The following is a 13,081-nucleotide window of genomic DNA, read 5'->3' as shown; positions in this document are numbered from 1 at the left end:
AGCAGGAAGCTTCAGGGGCAAAAAGACAGGATACATGGAGCTTGAGCCAGAAACACTGGGAGATGCAGGGGGCTGGAAGAGCAAAGACAAGGGATGTAGGGAGCTCAAGGGGTAAATACAGGGGATGCATAGAGCTTCACAAGGAAACAGGGGGGACACAAGGACCTTGAGGGCACAAGAGGAGGGTTGCAGCAGCAGGGGTCTTGACAGGACATGTAGGGCACTTGACAGGCAAAAAGAGGGGATGCAGCGGGCTTCAGGGGGAAAGGCAGAGAAATGTAGGAACCTTGAGGGACCCAGAGCACAATTTAACACAGCAGGGGGTTTGACAGGGCATGCACAAGGCTTCAAGAGGAAAGACAGGGGATGCAGGGGACATGACAGGCAAACAGGAGGAATGCAGGGAGCTTGAGGGGGCCAGAGCGGAGTTAAGGCAGCAGCAAACTTGAGGGGACTTCAGGAGGCTGGAAGAGCAAAGAGGGGGGGTGCAGGGGGCTAGAGGGTACACAAGGGGGGATGCAGCAACCTTGAGGTGAAAAAAGTGAGGGATGCAGAGACGTTCAGGGGGCCCAGACACAGCTTAAGGCAGCAGGGGCTTGAGAGGAGATGCAGGAGCCTGCAGCGGGCTTGAGCGGGAAAGATGGGGGCTTGCGGAGGCAAGAGGCAGGTTAAGGCAGCACAGGGCTTGACAGCAGATACAGGTAGCTTGAGGCAGAACAAGTGCCGGCTGCAGGGACCTTGCAGTTAAACAGCAAGGAAGCTAAAGGCCTTGGTGGTTAAACAGCTCTTCCACTTTACAGAGCCAAGGGACACTGCCAGTAAGGAACAAGGAGTGAAAGGGACAAGGGGCAGGGTGTTAAAGGGCATTGCAGAGGGTTACAGGGATAAAATAAACGGGCCTTAAAAAGGCACACGTTATGGACGGGCCACAGGCTGGCTGGCTTAGTGCAAAAAATGAAGCAGCCAAAACCAGCCAAGTTCACAGGTCAAGGCAAGCAGCAGGACAAAGGGGGCAACTGGTGGGGGGCAGCAGGGACAGGTTGGGTAACAGAACACAAGCGGGGCAAGCAAGTGCAAATATATGACCTTCGCCGTCGGTCTCTGTGGTGTCTGGTGCTCGGTCCAGTGTCAAACAAGCCAAAGAAACCAGACCTGTGTTTTATTAAACTGCAATATGCCAGGACCCAGGTTTTCAGCTCCCTGCACGTTCCTTCCTTTTCCAACAGGAAGGCAATTAGGCAGTGGGCAGCCCTGAGGAGCACCCCTGAACTTTCACTATGCATTTTCTACTTAGCAAACAGCTTTGTATCTTTTGAAAAAGTATCGTATCTAACCAAGGGCATAGAGTAGGTTGTTTAGGCAGGGGGAGATTGCTTGTTGCTTAGTTGCTAATTGCTGGCCTCGCTAGTAGGAAAAGCTGTATCAACAAAGTCTGGGGAAAGTTGGAAGGGGGGTTACTTGCGGGGAGTTGGAAAGGGGGGTTGCTTCCTAGGCTGGCTGAATACCAGCTGCTACATGAGCAAATTACCTATTAGGAAGCCCAGTTCAGCTGGCTAGGGGTAGTCTGTACCTAGGGGGTGAAGTGCGCATGGACCAAAAGAGACAACCTCTAGTGACTGTACAGTGTGTAAGGCGAGAAGAGGCTATATAAGGCTGATACCCACTTGGGTGGGTGTGCTTGCTTTGCAAACAATTGCCAAGCACTGCTTTCTGTGCAGAAATAAAGATTAAGTTGGATCCTTCATCCCTCTGTCTTTACTGGCACAAGCGCACCAGGCATGAACTCACTGTCCTTTGGGGACAACAGCCCATTCATGTGCATGCACGCACACAAGCACACACACACACACATTCAGGCCCCACCAGAGGGAAAGTGTCAGACAAGGCTGCACGCAGGCATGCATGGGATCCGAGGCAAAAATGTGCAGCCAAAGGGCGGGGACAGGGAGCGGAACAGAGCCCCAGGCAGCTAGATGGGCAAGGGGGGACTCCCAAGCACAGCACGGGGCACAAGACCCCCGCATGTATATGCCAGGCAGGCACAGATGCAGGCTGGCAGCTGCAAGTGCACTGCTCCCCACCCTGCACCACACCCGGGACAGGAGATCCGAAACAGAGCCCGGGGGCGCCAGTCAGCTCGGGGCTCCGCGGCCCGCTGCACGCCCCCCCCCACGGCCGGGACCCGCCGGGAAAGCGAAGCAAGTGGAGCCGGGTGCTCCGGCCGCCGGGAGCGCCCCCAGCAGTCAGCAGGACCGTCACCTGGGCGGCACGGGACACGCGCGGGGCCACCGGCGACCCCGGGTCTCCCCCACTGCACAGCGAGTGGCCACGAGTGGGGGCAGGACGCGCGCGGATTCGCGATCTGCTCCCGGCCCCGGGGCTCTCTCCACGCGCCCCGCGCAGCTTCCGGCCCCGCCGCCGCACCCACCACGGGGGGGGGGGCTCACTTTCCCCCCCCAAACTTACCGCACGGAGCCGCTCCCCACCGCCGCTCGCTTGCACGTGGCCGTCACGTGACGCCCCCCCCACCCCTCGCCCCATGCAGCCATGCGCAGGAATCCGCGCTCTTCTCGCAGCTCCCGAAAAACCCGCACCCGGGGGGAGCAGCCGGGATGGACCGGGGCGAGCACCGGGAAGACAGCTCAACGCCGCCCCCGCGGACCGCACCGCGCACGGAGGGGCAGCCCGGCTCCGCGCTACCCCGGGCCCGGGACAATAGAGCCTCCGCCCTCGGCCACAGGGCCCGCTTCGGCCCACGATCCCTCCCTGCCTCGCGGACCCAGGGCCCAGACGCGGGGAGCTCCCCTGCCCGGACCCGTGCGACCCCCCGGGCAGCGCACAGGACACGAGCACCCAGCCCTGCCCCTGCCCCCCACGAGAAAAGTAATAAATACAAAAAGTAAATAAACTCAATGCAGCAGGTACCAGAACCATTTCTCCTTTATTTTATTTTTCCAGGCTGACCCACAAGTTCCTCTACATGTTACATACAAAAAGCTCAGCAGACAGGAGGTGAGCAAACAGCCATGTACAAAACAAACCACCAGGAAGAAAACATTGCCAACCTCACAACAAGCAGGCAGAACACAAACAACACAAGGACACACACAAACATCACCAAACAAAGCAAACAAGCAACGGAGCAGAGCACGATCCCACCACCCCCAGGCAGGCAGCTTCGCATCCCTGTCACCCCACCGAGCACACAAGCCACACCCCACACATCCTCCTGGCACCTCTTCCACCTCACACTCAAAGTGATGGGTTTCTCTTTACTGTTAACAGTATACTACAGAAAACTATTTTATTTCAGGGTAATTTAGATTATTAAATAGTATTAGCTTTGTAGCTAAACACTAGGCATGACCTGTGGCCTAGCAATCTTGCTGACCACAAGACAGAATGATCTCTAAGCCAGTCATTTTCTTATGTCAAGTGCCTTAATTTCTGCTTTTTTCTAACAAAATGCTTAAGTCTGTGCACTGGGTACCAGCTACAGCTAGGAGTCAGATAAGATAAGGGGGGGGGGAGGCCCAGAGGGAAGAAGATGGTACAGCAGAACACAGGAAAACAGATTGGAATGTGTAAGATAACACTAACTTTTTTCCTCTGCAAAAGTACTGAGATTTGTAATGCACCATGTAAGGAGATGATTACCATAAGTATTGCATATTCAATAACCTTGTACTTGCTTTGTTAGAAAAAGTATATAAGACAGCCTCACCCTTAAGTCGAGGCCATTTTACCTCTTTGCTGTTTTATGGTCTTTACTCTAGTAGATAAACTGCAGTTACCCCTTCACCCGTGTTGTCTGGTCTCTAAGCCAGCTAGACAACGAACACCAGGGAGTTTTCTCCCACGACATCAGCCCAGCACCCAGGCTCTTCCTAACTACTTCTGCTTCTACTCCCCTTCTCCACAGGAGCCATCACCTTGGCTGCACCCCCCTCACACTCCCCCCCCCCCAAAAAAAACACAACGACCAGCAACACCACACAGGCCCAAGAGGCACTACAAGGCAGGGGCCTTGGACAGACGAGAGGGTGGTTAAGCTGACAGGGGGAGGGGGGTGCTTCCCAGTTGTGCCTCTGTTGCACAAACAGCTAGTTTCGTGTTTCTGGAGGCTTTTTCCATATACCTCAAGGGAGAGTTATACACACTTAGGCTGGATCCATTTCAAGTATGTTTGTTTGCAAACAGATGGACAACGGAGCTCAAAGCTCAAAGTCATGTTGACCCCTAGCCATGCCCGACGATAAATTTTTATACCTCTCCTGAACAAGATTCCATTGCGGCAATCTGTCATTTGCTACAGTTTTCTGCAAAGTTTATGTGCAAAGCAGGCAGTAACTAATCTGTGTTCCCACAGGAGTCAGCCTTATCGTGAAGCAAGCATTGTTCAGACTGTTCTCTCCCCCTAACACGACCCCCCCCCGCCTCCTGGCCCCGCAGTGATGGGGGAGAGAGAAGAAACAACAAATTTGCAGTTTACAGTTTTCAGCTGAGAAGCCTTTGGTGTAGTGAGATGATACATTTTTGCAATACCTCCACTATGGGCAACAACAAAACAAAGCTGAGTAACAGACGGCTCTGCTTTCCCCATCAGAGAAATTGTCTGGCCAGGCTCCCAATCTCGTAAGGGAACACCTGCAGACTCTCTTAACCCTAAGGGGGCTCCTATCCCAGCTGAGACTCCAATAAGCAGGAGACGAGGGTGTGGTCTTTTCAGTTTATTTGGCTGAAGGTCCCCTGTCCTCGTAAGGGCAGAGAGACCCCGACTCCAACTCAACACATATTTATGAACTTTCGTTACATAAGCCTTTCCCATAACACATGTGCAAAACCCACCAGAAAATTGCTAAAATGGCATGACTTTGCTCACCCCGCATGGTTGGGCCCAATCACCTTGCTTGTCCGCCAAGATTGACATATCAGCAGCAATCTTAGTGCAAGCTTGCATCAGCCAGCATTGATCCAAGGTCATACAGAGGTCACATGAATTTTCTAACAATATTTTCTAACACCCCTTCCAAAGAGAGGGCTCGAGCTTATGGCTCAGAAACCTTCAACATCCTCCTTCCTGCTGTGGTGGGAGAAAACTCCCAGCAGGAGTTTGTTGTCTAGCTGCAATAGAAACCAAGCAACGCAGGTAAAGATTTACTGCCGTTTATTTGCTCGAGCAATGGCCATAAGCCAGCAAAAAGCCAAAATGCCCCCCACTCAAGGGTGGGGTGTTCTTTTAGACTTTTTACAATAAGGCAAGACTACAGGGTGTGGTGGGAGAAATCTCCCTAAGGTCCGTTGTCTAGCTGTAATTTGATTGACAGACAACGCGGGTAAAGAAAGACAGCTGTTTATTTGCTCGAGCAAAGACCATAAAGCCAGCAAAAGGCAAAAAGGCCCTCCCTCAAGGGTGAGGCGATCTTTTATATTTTTTACAACAAAGCAAAACTATATGGTTAACAAAAAGCAATACTTGGGGCGGTGTTCTATAAATCTTTGTAACAGCATATTTTTATTAAGCTGAACTAGCACTTTTTAAAGCTAAAAGTTAAGTAACAGTAACATTATGTTAGCAAAACCTTATACAGTAGAAGATATTTTTCAAGGACACAACCAGTAAGCTCAAACAATGGTTTCTCTGTTTTATCTTACTTTTTGCTGTAGCTGATTTTTTTTAGCACACAGACACAGATTCACTTTTTAACTCAGAAAATGCTTGGTGTAGTTAAAATGATTACTTGACATAAGCAAAGGCCTAGCTATCATTCTGCCTTGTGGTCAGCTGCATTGCTAGGCCACACGTCATGCCTTGTATTCAGCTGTAAAGCTAATACTTCTTAATAATCCAAATTATTGTTAACCTAACAGTATGCTATCAGAAAACTATTCTATTTCAGGGTAATAACAAACTTGCGCACTACAAGGGTTAACCAAAAGCAATACTTGGGCGGTGCTTTACGAATCTTCATAACAGCATATTTCTATTAAGCTGAACTAGCACTTTCTAAAAGCTACAAATTAATTGTGAGACAAATTGTCTGACCAGACTCCCAAGCTGGTAAGGGAACACCTGCAGACTCTCTTAACCCAAACAGGGCTCGTTTCCCAGCTGAGACTCCAATAAGCAGCAGACAAGGGTGTGGTCTTTTCAGTTTATTGGGCCGAAGGTCCCCTGTCCGCATAAGGGAACAGAGACCCCAACTGCAACTCAACATGTAGCTTTATAAACTCTCGTTACATAAGCTCCTTCATAACACGTGCAAAACTCAGAGGAAATCAAGAAGATGGCTTGGCTTTGCTCACCCCGCATGGTTAGGCCCAATCACCTTGTTTGCCCGCCTATATTGACAGATCATGGCAATCTTACTGCAAGGTTGCATCAGCTAGCATTGCCCAAAGGTGATACAAAGGTCACACTGATTTTCCAACAATAGTTTCTAACAATCCCCCCTTACAGCCACAGGCCTATGGCCTGCTGGCCATTTCCCAGGTTTGCATAATATTGAGATTAATTACTTTTTGCTTAACTCAAACTACACAGGCTGTAATTACAGCAATTATTACAATAATAACCAAGAAGATTCCTAATCCCCATAAAATGTATTCTAAGATATACCTTCCCCACATTCCTAAAGTTGAGGCAATCCGTTCTATTACTGACCAACTTCGCAAAGAAGTCGTGCTGTGTCTCGAATTGTTTTTACTGCAGCAGTTATGTTGTCAGAGTGGTCAGGAATATAGGTGCAGCAGGGTCCTCCTGTGATTAAAGCACATACCCCTCCTTCTCTAGCTAACAAATAGTCTAAAGCGAAGCGATTTTCTAAAGTCATAGCATGGTTGCAAGAAGCCTGGTCTTGCACTAATTCAATGCCCTCTGCTGTGCTATTGGCAATAAGTTCTAACGCATGTGCTAGTTGATTGATGCGGTAGTATGAGGATCTCTGGGGCAAGGTACTGAACCGTCTCTGTAAATGGTATAGTTAACATACAAACAACTTGGCTTTGCAAAGGAGCTGTATGTGCAAGACGTGAAACAGCCGTGACTCCAAGCCCAAGTTTTATTAGGGGCGGAGCATCGGATAGAACCTTCCATACATTGCCATACATAAGGACGCTGCAAGGAACTGCAGGGAGCAGACACATTCCAGGGGATGTAACCTTTCTTTTCAGCTTCTTTAGTCCCCACTGCAGTATTGTTAGGCCAAATTAAGTGTGTGGCATTAATGGTTAGTTTACAACCTGGTTGCCATCCTAAAAATCTCTTTTCCTATTCCATGAGGATTTTCCCAACACACCTGGGCAGATAACATGATGTCTGAAAGTACTCTCTCTTTAAAATAAGGATTGTCCTCCCAGGTACTTATTCCAGCTCTATCCGTATCAACCCACTCTGGATTAGAAAAAATCCCTTCCCAAGAGATTAAAGAATAGGGTGGAAAGTTAGTAGAAGGAGACTGTGTACCACATATCCAACCATTAGACAAATTTTAGGACTTGTGCTATAGCTATAGTGGAAATCAGGTAAGTATTATCTTTCCACTGGTCTTCCTGTTCTGTATCGCTTTCCCATAAATAGCCATGGTGTTTTATGCATCAAGAGCAATAATCCTGTTAGGATAGCCCGGTGAAATGCCATTATTAACTTATAACCTTCCCTGCATCCACAGTGAAATACAAACACAAAGTATAACAAGAAAGATAATACAAAGCAAGCTTAATACACGTATCATTTCTATTAAGGAGTCTGAACGGTCCACGATTCTCCAATTCTTTCTAGCCATAAAGGCGGAACAGCAGCTGACCGGTCATTACTTGCCGATACCAGGTTTGAGGCGACTGCGATGAATCCGGCCCTCTTTCTCGGCGATTTTCACAGCAGCGTGTATAGTAAGAAGAACTTGGTACGGACCTGCCCAGACTTGGGCTGAGGCGGTTTTTCGCCGATGTTGTTTTACCCAAACTCAGCGTCCCGATTGATAGGAGTGAAGGTTACAGTCCAGGGGTACCGGCTGAACCAAAGCAGCTGACCTGCGTAAACACTAGAGAGACTCCTGTAAGGATAAAACATAACTAATTAAAGCTTCATCTCCGCCGAGTAAGCTAACATGCAGATTTTCCCATCTCTTATATAACAGGAGCGTGACCAAACAACAACTCGTAGGGGGACAAGGTTGAGAGGCCATTTGGGTTTTGTTCTTATAGCAAACAGCACCCTTGGTAAGGCATCTGACCATTTCAATTTGGTTTAGGAGCAGATCTTTCCTAAAAGGGATTTTATACTCCGATTCATACTCTCTACCTGACCCGAGGACGGAGGGCGATAGGGTGCGTGGAAGTATGTTATTATTCCAAAAACTCTGTAAACTTCTTTTAAAACAGTTTCTGTAAAGTGAGTTCCCCGGTCAGAGTTTATTCCTCCTGGAATGCCGAAATGTGGGATGATTTCTTTTAATACGGGTTTGGCTACTGCTACTGAATCCGCTTCTCGAGTGGGGAAAGCTTCTGGCCATCCTGTTACTTGATCTACCACTACTAAGCAGTGCTTGAAATTTACAGCTTTGAGCAAATCCATGTCGTTTTTCAAAGGGTAAATAGGCCCACGGTCGGGCCCCTTGTAATTTTGTGTCTCCTCTGTATTTGTTGAAGGCTCTGCACTCTGAACATTGCAGAGTTATTCGGGCAGCTTCTAGATGTATACCTGGAGCAAACCAGGTGGAGAGGACCTGTTCTGCTATTTCTCCTTTTCCCGACTGACAGCATCTGTGGACATCCTGAGCCAGACTTCGGAGCAAGGTGCGAGGAGCAATTGGTCTACCGTCTGGCACACGTCACACTGCATCCTTTCCTTGCGCAGCTTCCCACTTTTGGACCCATATAGATACTTCATCCGCTGGGACTTTGTCATAAATAACAGACAAGGGTGGAAGAACAACTTGAGATGCAAGGAGACTTCCTTTAGTTTGTAGTGCAGCAGCTCTAGCTACAGCATCTGCGAGATGCTTTCCTTTAGCGATGTCAGTATCTTCTCTGGAATGTCTGGGACCGTGCATTACCGCTATATCACCTGGTAACACGACAGCCTCTAGCAGTTCTTGGACTTCCGTGGCATTGCTGATTACAGCATCAGAGGACGTGATAAAACCTCTTTGTCACCAGGACCGTCCTAGCGCATGACAGATACTAAAAGCATATTTAGAGTCAGTATAGATAGTGACCCTGGAGGCTGTGGCCAATTTGCATGCTCGTCAGAGTGCCGCTAGCTCAGCGGCCTGGGCGTTGGTCCCTGCTGGCAGAGGTTGTGCTGTAGTAGGAGAGCTTCCACTGAATGAGATATTTCAAGCACAAGAGAGTGTCCTAACACTAAATCTTGAGCCTTTTGAACTAGCACAGCGGCAGCAGCGACTGCTCTAAGACAGAGAATTGCTGCCCTTGCTACAGGATTTAACTGAGCAGAATAGTATGCTATGGGACGATTAGAAAATCCCCATGGCTGAGTTAAGACACCTGAAGCAACGCCTTGATTCTCATGAGTAAGTAGGGTGAAGGGTTTCTGGTCTGTAGTTTATAGAGTAGATTTCTTCCAAGGAGGTGCACTACAGTTCCTTCAGCTAATAGGAAAGCATGAATGGTGGTCAAGGGTCCTATCTGCACTTGTGTTTCAGTGCCACGGGGCACTTGCATAGATTTTCCAATTACTCTCGTAATCTTTTCAGATCCTGAGACTGCAATTCCCGCCCTTTCTGGAGATTCTCCCAGTGAGGACAGATCTGCTCCTCTATCTATAAGACATTTATAAATTTTCCTGCTATTTGAAGTGGTACATAAGGGGATGAAGGGGCGCAGGTATACTCAAAAGAGGAAGGTTCCCCTAAATACATCGTGTGGACGAGCCGCCCCCTTATTTCACTGGGAGTCATCTATATCTTGTTGCAAACTCTGGACCCAGGGATCTGTAGGATCGGTGCTGGCAGCCCGGTTGTTTCCCTGGGTTCCCCCCTTTCTTCCTCCATAAGGGGGAAGTCCCTTAGGGCAGTTTGGGCGTTCTCGTCTCCAATGCCCCAATTGTTTACAATAATTGCACACATCATTGGGGGCAGGTTGATTCATATCTACCCATGTGGGGTTGTGTGTGTGTAAATGTGAATATGTCAGGATACTTGCCTGTGTGCCACAGACACTTGGGTTCTGTACATGTGTGCTAGACTGTGTCCGCGAGAGCACATATGCATGTGTCAGACACCTGAGTTCCATGTGTGTGTGAGCATGCACGTGTCACAAGCACCTGGGCTCTGGGTACGTGTGTGAGACTGCACGTGCATGTGTGCGAGGATGCACATTTGTGTGCAAGTGTGTCACGGACACCTGTTGGGGCACATGTGTATGTCGCAGTGTGTTTTGGGGTTCTGTGCAGGCGCATGTCTGTAAGGGACTCTGAGCAGGCGTGACTGCATGTGTGATGGGGGTGTGCAGCTGTCATTACATGTGTACAAGAGCAGGTGTATGACCTGATTCAAACGCTACCTAGTATGTCCTGCTATGGGACTGAAAGTAGGCTCCGAGGAGGCAGGTACAGACCCTGACACTCCTGTTACGGGAGGAGAGGAGCCTGATGGAGGGGTAAAAGGTGCCGGAAGGGCCACGGCCTAAGCGGCCGGGTTTATTATGGCTGGTCCCCTAGTCACCAATGGTGGCATAGCGGGAGAATAAGGGGGAGAAGACACCACAGACGTTGTTGAGCAGCCAGAAGTAATCAGTTTTTTTTTTCCTCTGCAGAATTAAATCCATCAAATCACACCAGAGATACCAATAATCCATTAGTCGGGGATGGGGTTCCTCTAGGAACCCCCTGAGGTACCTTCATTTATCTACACTGAGGGATCCCAACACTGGCCACTGAAGTTCAGGGTTTTTATAAGTGTAGCCGGGCCAGACACTAGTACATAAGGCTATAGCGCGCTTCTTACTCAATTGGCCATGTCCAGATAACTTATTCCAGTTGCTTAACAATTCTCCAAGAGGACTACTAGCCAGAATTGACTGTTTCTGTCCCATCGTCATTCTTGGCGGACATCCCTTTCCCAGATGACCTGATATACTATTAAGCTCCCCAAAAACCCTGCTTTCTTGGCTGCCCTAGACCTAACCAACCTGGAAAGGCAGGCTTCTAGGATGCCTCAAACAGGTTGGAGGACTTATCCAGTTAAAAGGTCAGAAACAGAGACGGTTCCTCGGTGCGCGAATGGAGACATAAAATGCGCCACACAGATTTATCGGCTCAAAAGAGTCGAACGGGCAATTAACTAAAATTGCCTGTGTGCCCAGGTTTGAGGATCCGGAGAACAGACTGGCCTATAACACGTTAGACAAGACATACACAACATATAAAAGACCACACCGTGCCAGTAAAATTGAAGGAGTCACCTTATCGTCCCGCCGTGTCTGCAGCCTTAACCCAAGACTCCCGTGGTGAACTCACCTCTGTTACGGCCGGCCGGAGGTTGGGTTTAGGCGGCAGCGGCGACGCGACGAGAAGGGTGCTCCTGGCTGGCTCGCCAAATTGTGAGAGAAATTGTCTGACCAGGCTCCCAATCTGGTAAGGGAACACCTGCAGACTCTCTTAACCTGAACAGGGCTCGTTTCCCAGCTGAGACTCCAATAAGCAGGAGACGAGGGTGTGGTCTTTTCAGTTTATTCGACCAAAGGTCCCCTGTCCTCGTAAGGGCAGAGAGACCCCCGACTGCAACTCAACACATAGATTTATAAACTCTGGTTACATAAGCTCCTTCATAACGCATGCACAAAACTCAGAGGAAATCACCAAGATGGCTTGGCTTTGCTCACCCCGCACGGTTGGGCCCAATCACCTTGTCTGCCCGCCTATATTGACAGATCATGGCAATCTTACTGCAAGGTTGCATCAGCCAGCATTGACCAAAGGTCATACAAAGGTCACATTGATTTTCCAACAATATTTTCTAACCTAAGTAACAGTAACATTATGATATCTTAGCAAAAACTTGCACAGTACTAGATACTTCTTAAGGACACGATCACTGTACTTAGAACAATGCCTTCTTCCTCTTACCTTGTTCCTTGCTGTATCTGGTTTACAGCACACAGACAGATTCACTTGCTGCATTTTACTCAGAAAATAGTCAACACAGTTAAAATGATTACTTAACATAAGCAAAGGCTTAGCTATCATTCTGCCTTGTGGTCAGCAGCATTGCTAGGCCACAGGTCATGCCTTGTATTCAACTGCAAAGCTAATACTTCTTAATAATCTAAATTATTGTTAGCCTAACAGTAGGCTATCAGAAAACTATTTTATTTCAGGGTAATAACAAACATGCTCACCACACTGCTCAAGGACCAAACCAGACAACCACCCCGCCCCAGCCAAACACACACTGCTACGACAGGCTCCCAGCCCTGTAGGACACGGTAAACATGGCAGTCAGGCAGAATAAAACCCATTACTCTGACCCAGCACCCCAACACCAACAAGAACCCTGCACAAGCAGGTCCAAAACCTCCAACCCCCCAGCACTGCAATTCTCAACCTCACTAGCACAGAAGCCACAGAGGCAGCCCGGGCCCCGCGCCCGGCCGGCCCTTCTGCTTCCATGCTAGCTGGCTCCAGCATTGCCGTGCTCAACAGTTGAAAGCTCTGGGCCTGCTTGCCCAGCGGTTCCTGCAAGTGTCTGGGTGCTGGTCCAACTACAGGGTCACAGGAATGGATTTCACCTCTGGTCACCCTAGGTCCACCCACAGCACAGACAAACTGACCCAAACATACTACTTGCAAACCCCTGGCTCCAGGATCATAAAGCTGAGGACACTCCCAAACCCACCCCACACCCCCACGCAGAATCCCAATACAGAAGGGACATTCCAACGTAGCGGGCAACATCCGGCCGGTCCGTGTCTGTCATCCAACACTGTCCCACGGCTCTTCCACGATGCAGTCCTCTCACCTACTTCCCTCCATGCAGGCCAGGACCCTGGCAAGAACACAGAACACACTTTCAGCACAAGGGAAGCAAGGCAAGCACTACACACACCGCGCATCCCAACA

The 13,081-nt window shown here is 49.2% G+C and overlaps 1 long non-coding RNA gene across 46 annotated transcripts in view; it reads right to left on the bottom strand.

Moving 5' to 3' along the window:
* Positions 1-2,922: 2,922 nt before the first annotated feature.
* Positions 2,923-13,081, bottom strand: part of LOC132244618 (uncharacterized) — a 55,045-nt gene continuing 44,886 nt past the window's right edge. For 45 of the 46 annotated variants that reach the window (XR_009456244.1, XR_009456243.1, XR_009456246.1 and 42 more), the window contains one exon: positions 2,923-13,007. This is a non-coding gene — a long non-coding RNA (uncharacterized LOC132244618). The remainder of the gene's footprint in view (positions 13,008-13,081) is intronic. The other variant, XR_009456234.1, reaches the window with a different exon arrangement.

The sequence above is a fragment of the Alligator mississippiensis genome, chromosome 13 (assembly GCF_030867095.1).
Source record: "Alligator mississippiensis isolate rAllMis1 chromosome 13, rAllMis1, whole genome shotgun sequence".
Lineage (NCBI taxonomy): Eukaryota > Metazoa > Chordata > Crocodylia > Alligatoridae > Alligator > Alligator mississippiensis.
This window is presented reverse-complemented; position numbering and strand designations above follow the sequence as displayed.